The 5,248-nt window shown below is 35.9% G+C and overlaps 1 long non-coding RNA gene across 1 annotated transcript; it reads right to left on the reverse strand.

Annotated features, from left to right (window-relative positions):
* Positions 1–1,612: 1,612 nt before the first annotated feature.
* LOC141281023 (uncharacterized) lies at positions 1,613–3,453 on the reverse strand. The gene is made up of 4 exons (XR_012335392.1): positions 2,829–3,453; positions 2,598–2,730; positions 2,412–2,515; positions 1,613–2,301 (listed from the first exon to the last, which is right to left on the reverse strand). It is a non-coding gene; the product is annotated as an uncharacterized lncRNA (long non-coding RNA).
* Between the last annotated feature and the right edge of the window lie 1,795 nt (positions 3,454–5,248).

The raw sequence follows: 5,248 nt of genomic DNA on the forward strand, positions 1-5,248 counted from the left end.
AGATCATTATGCAGGTGATATAAAAAGTATTATTTAAAAGTATTACCACTGTAAAGATGAATGGATGGACAGACATACAAATAGCTTTTATCCAAAGAAACTTACCAATAAGGATGTATTTAACATTTTGCCTTAGAAAGACACATCTAATATATTGTAGAGCTATTCTTCACTTAAATTTCTAAAGAGAAGGAAAACACCAGATTTACAAATACTTTACCCAGGATATGCATTAAACAATTAACACCAGCACTGCTGCTGGGATTATGCAGACTTTTTAAATGTAACGACATCTTAGTTATCAATCTGCCTAACAAATGATTTTCCCAAGATAAGACACTATATACAAAACATTTAATTGCATTGCTTATTAGCAGTAAGAGATTCGAGATGCACTTTAGAGATCTAGATGGTTTATAACATATACTTAATGGCATTCATTGAGTCGCAATGCTAATGAGAAACTAGCCCAATTCTTACAGAATTACCGTTGGAGGAAATTAGTTTACAACATTCATGAAACAATTGTATCCTGGGACCCAATTAATAAGTTTTATGTGGGACTTCAAAGACTAATTGCGATAATAATCACATTAAAATGTTCCATAACACACACCTAATCTGCTCAAATATAATTGCAAAGTATTTTGGTAAAGCAGTCAATAAATCCAGGGTGGGCAATTAAAAGAACTTCAAATAGGCTATGTTAAAGAGCACCAATTATGCTAATAAATTAGCACGTTAGCACGTAATTGTAATATCCCATAGTACATACATGTTATTAAAACTTGAACTAATGCACTGTGAGTCTTATAAATTGCTTACATACCTCACTGATTTCTGCATGTCTGGAAAACGCTCGGATTTAGTTCCTGTCTCCGCCTCCCAAAATGTCTAGTGTATTCGGATTGGTCAGATGACTACTCAACTGTTATTGGTCAACTGGGTTCGGCGTGTGTTTGAAAGGTTACTCCCCTGACTACGCGTGGGTTTTCCGGTTCTGACTGAGAGTCACAGGCAACGTAAACAAGCGCTATATTTCTCAATAAACGATGGTGTCTGTACTGCCTTACCACTACAAGCTCGATCCAGAGAGTTCAGACAGCCGTTACGATATAAACGATCTCCGTCAATGAACGCGATTGGATGTAACTTTTTTAGGTGTCCTTAGCTCTGCCAGAATGCTAAACGAAGACGAATATGTGTTGCAAAGACATCCAAAAGGTAATTATAACGTACTACATTACTTTGCAAACTATATGGAAACACCAAATGTAGCACATAGAAAGTATTTGTTGAAATGATTATAAAACTATTTCACTTATTAACATTATTTTACTATAGTAAACTTTATTATAAAAGCCTGCTTACATACTATATTACTGTGCAAACTATATGGAAACACCAAATGTAGCACATAGAAAGTATTTGTTTAAATGATTATAAAACTATTTCATTTGTTAACATTATTTTACTATAGTAAACTTTATTATAAAAGACTGTTACATACTATATCACTGTGCAAACTATATGGAAACACCAAATGTAGCACAAAGTATTAATTGAAATGAATGTTCTACATTATTTCACTATGGTAAACTCTTTTATGAAAGACTGCTTACTTATAAGTGCTATGTTTTTACTTATTAGGTTTTAAGGAGAATGCAACAGGTTCCAGGGCCTCTTACCTGCGTGATTCATCATCCAGGTTTTGCACAAATTGTCTAAATCCCTACACACAGAACATTTATTGTACCGACTATAAGCCTTTGAGGCGCAGGACTAGAGTAAGTTTTATTACATTTTTAAACCAATAACACTAAAGTATCATTATAGTAACAAAGTACCCAAAAGAACAAAAGATGCAACTTTAAAGAAAATATAATAGTCAGTCAAAAGTTTTTTTTATTTATTACAAATATATATTTAAATGTTAAACAATATATAAATAAACATACTTTAGTAACCATATTGTGCTCTTGTTTCAAAAATTGTTCAATTCATTTCTTACAGCTATCTATTCAGATAAATGGCATATCAAAGCTTTGTCAGCTGGTGCTATTTAAGACGACACTATAAGGTTATCATCCTGTCGTGTGTTGTTCTCCAGATACGCTTGGAGCTTCCTGATCAGATCGGTCACAATTTTGGCTTTCGACGACCCCTGCACTGAAGATGGCATGCAATCACGTCCTCCTTTGAAGGTCTCTCAAACTGTGATGCCAGGTCCATTGGAATCGGGGTTTCCTTCAGCTTATCTTCAAATACCTCATCAAACGCCTGATCACATCATCCACATAACTGTAGAAATATTGCAGTCAATAAATATTTTGTTTTGATAATTTATTTCCCTGCTTCATACATTAAGTTTTTAATTATGAATGTATTTGAAATAAAACATTACTGCTTACGGTATGTCATTTGTGTGTTTTGGGAACATAGCCTTGTACTTTCCCTCTCCTGCTTTTGTTACGGCTTGGTGACATTGTAATGGATGGCTGCAAGGTACAAATACCTGTAAAATATAAACAAGCAATTAATTTATTGTAAAAGTAAATACTGCTTTATATAACACAGTTACTAAAATACTTAAATACCTGCACAGCATTCCAATAAATGAGAAAATCAAAAAAAATTGCTGCAAATCTGAAATCTCAGGCTACGGACAGCAAAGGCATCCACTGATGATGGTGATGGAAACATTGTGAAACGATGCTACTGCCTGGGTTCCTATTATTATGCAGAGAAAAAAAACTTTGTCATCATCAGTTATACATCTAAGACTGGTAGTGGTTTCACTAGCTAAATACATCATGTGTGTTAAACACCTTTGCTCCTCATATGCCAGTCTGACTCCTTGTACTGTGTGTAATGATGTTGCATGTTTGCATACAGTGTAGAAGGATGTGTCCAGCTGCGAATCTAGGATATAGACAAATAAAACAAACATGTATTCAGTCAAAAAGACATATTATAACAATAGAGTACAACGACTATAAATCGTTAGACTATTCATTAAAACGTAAATGTATTACATATTACATGGCCCAACATTAGCAACACACATTATGTGTTTACTTCGTTTCAAAATCTAAGAAAGCTTCAAGTAAATACAAGAGTAAAATACATATAACTTTAAACAAATCATCTGTACTTAGAGTTTCTTGAGTTTGATCATGAGAACAAATTTTACTGGTAACAGTTTAGCTGGCATTTGTATTTGTATTTAGCTTAGCAACTTAGCAAGTTTGTAAACATGTCTAAACCAACATCGATAAAAAAAACGAAAGCCTGCATAATTCAACATACACGTGTGTAAATATGGTACGTTGTTTATGAAATACAGTATTACAACACAAAACAATTAGCTTGCAAGCTTAGCTCTACACGCACATTATGTTAATCTCCGGTTACCGGTTACGTAACGTACAGTAAAAGGCAAATAATAAACGTGAATACTTACAGTCTGTGATCCAGAAGTGCACAGTAATCCAACTTTCAAGAGAAGACGTCGTGCAAATCCAGCTTCGGTTCATGAGAAGCAGTTATTGTGAAAACTCCGTGAACAACTTCTGACTGGATTTTTCCGGAACCGTATTAAACATGATGTCCTCTGTGGAAGTCCATAAAGTGCTATTTTGCCCTCGCATCTAAAGAGACAGCGTCTACTCGAGAGATTTAATCGCTTAAACAATGAAACAAGAGTTTGCAAACAGAGTCAAAGCAGGGACTCCCAACCTCCGCCATTTTAGCTCTCTTCTGACTCGGCGCTCCCCACCCCACCCTCGTCTTTGAGGGCGTACCCAAGCAAAGCAGAGAGGGCTGAACTATGATAATGTTGGTCTTATCTACGTCACCAATCCCAGGAAGTAAACTGTTGCCTACAATCCGAGTGTTTTTTGTAGTCCTCGAACGTTAGAGACGATAACTCGCGTCATCGTTTTCTTTGAGGTATGTACTTTTTGAATATCGTTAGCATGTACTAATGCACACTTACACACAAAAGGATGTTTAAAAACGTGTATCCCATAATAGGTGCTCTTTAAGATAACAACTCTTTCTTTTCACAATAATTACATAGAAACTTAATTATATAACCTGAAATAATAACTAACATAGCTGTCATATGTACTACATTGTTTAGATTTAAGCAAGTGAATGTTCCTTCAGGCTGACAGCCTTGTCATAAAAAGGACTTGTGTTTAGCTCCAAAAAGGCAGATGTGGTTTAGAAATGTCCTGCGAATGTCCCTGCTTTGCTGCGAGCCAACACTGAGCTTTAATCGAAACTCCTCAGCAGCTACGCAGCGGTCGCAGGAACTGAAAAGATGAAATGCTTGTAGTAAGCCAAATATTTTTCAGTTGGGCACTGCACTGCCTTTTTAACTTCTCACAGACACACAGTTAGACTCCTGACTATATCTCCTGGCTCTGAAGCATCTGTGAGAGGAACATGCTGCTTTGTAGCTGAACATAATGCTCAACAGCACACAGTAAGATACTGCTTCCCTATTTCTCTTGTTTGGATTTATCAGAACTGACATTCATGTTGGGATAATATTTCACATTCGCAAGCGTTTTGCATGTGAATTGTTCCTATATTGTCTTTTGTATAACTGCATTTATTGCTATTTTCAACGCAAGTTTATTTTTCTATGTATGATTTTGCTCTCAGGGTTTCATAATGTGTGTTGGGATAGCAGGTCAAACACGTGGTTGACTGATTTCGCTCAAATATCAATTAGATTTGGCTGTTTTTGAAAAGATTAATATAAAAGACCAAAGTTATAGGGCTCTATCTTACACCGGGCGCAATGCAGCGCAATGCGCGACGCAAGTGTCTTTTGCTAGTTTCCACCCTGCGCAATTATAATTTTCATGTTTAGCACCGCATTGTTTAAATAGCAATGCATTTGCGCCCCCTTTTGCGCCCATGGCCGTTCTGGTCTGAAAACGAGGTGTGTTCAGGCGCATTGTTGGCGCGTTGCTATTTTGAGGCAACTAAAATAGACCACGCAATTGACCAACAAAAACCTGGTCTAAAGTCTAAAGTCAATGGCGCAATATGTTTTTTTGTTATTTAAAGAGCGCATTAGTAATATGCGCCTATAAATGGGACGACAACGCGGGTTTGCTTAACACATACATGAATGCGCAGCAGCACAAAAACCCTTTAAATATGAAAGATTAAAGGATTGAATGTAAAAGATTATTATTGAGTCTCTTGGACATAAATAAGGAGTAATTAT

This window comes from Paramisgurnus dabryanus, chromosome 18 (genome assembly GCF_030506205.2).
Source record: "Paramisgurnus dabryanus chromosome 18, PD_genome_1.1, whole genome shotgun sequence".
NCBI lineage: Eukaryota > Metazoa > Chordata > Actinopteri > Cypriniformes > Cobitidae > Paramisgurnus > Paramisgurnus dabryanus.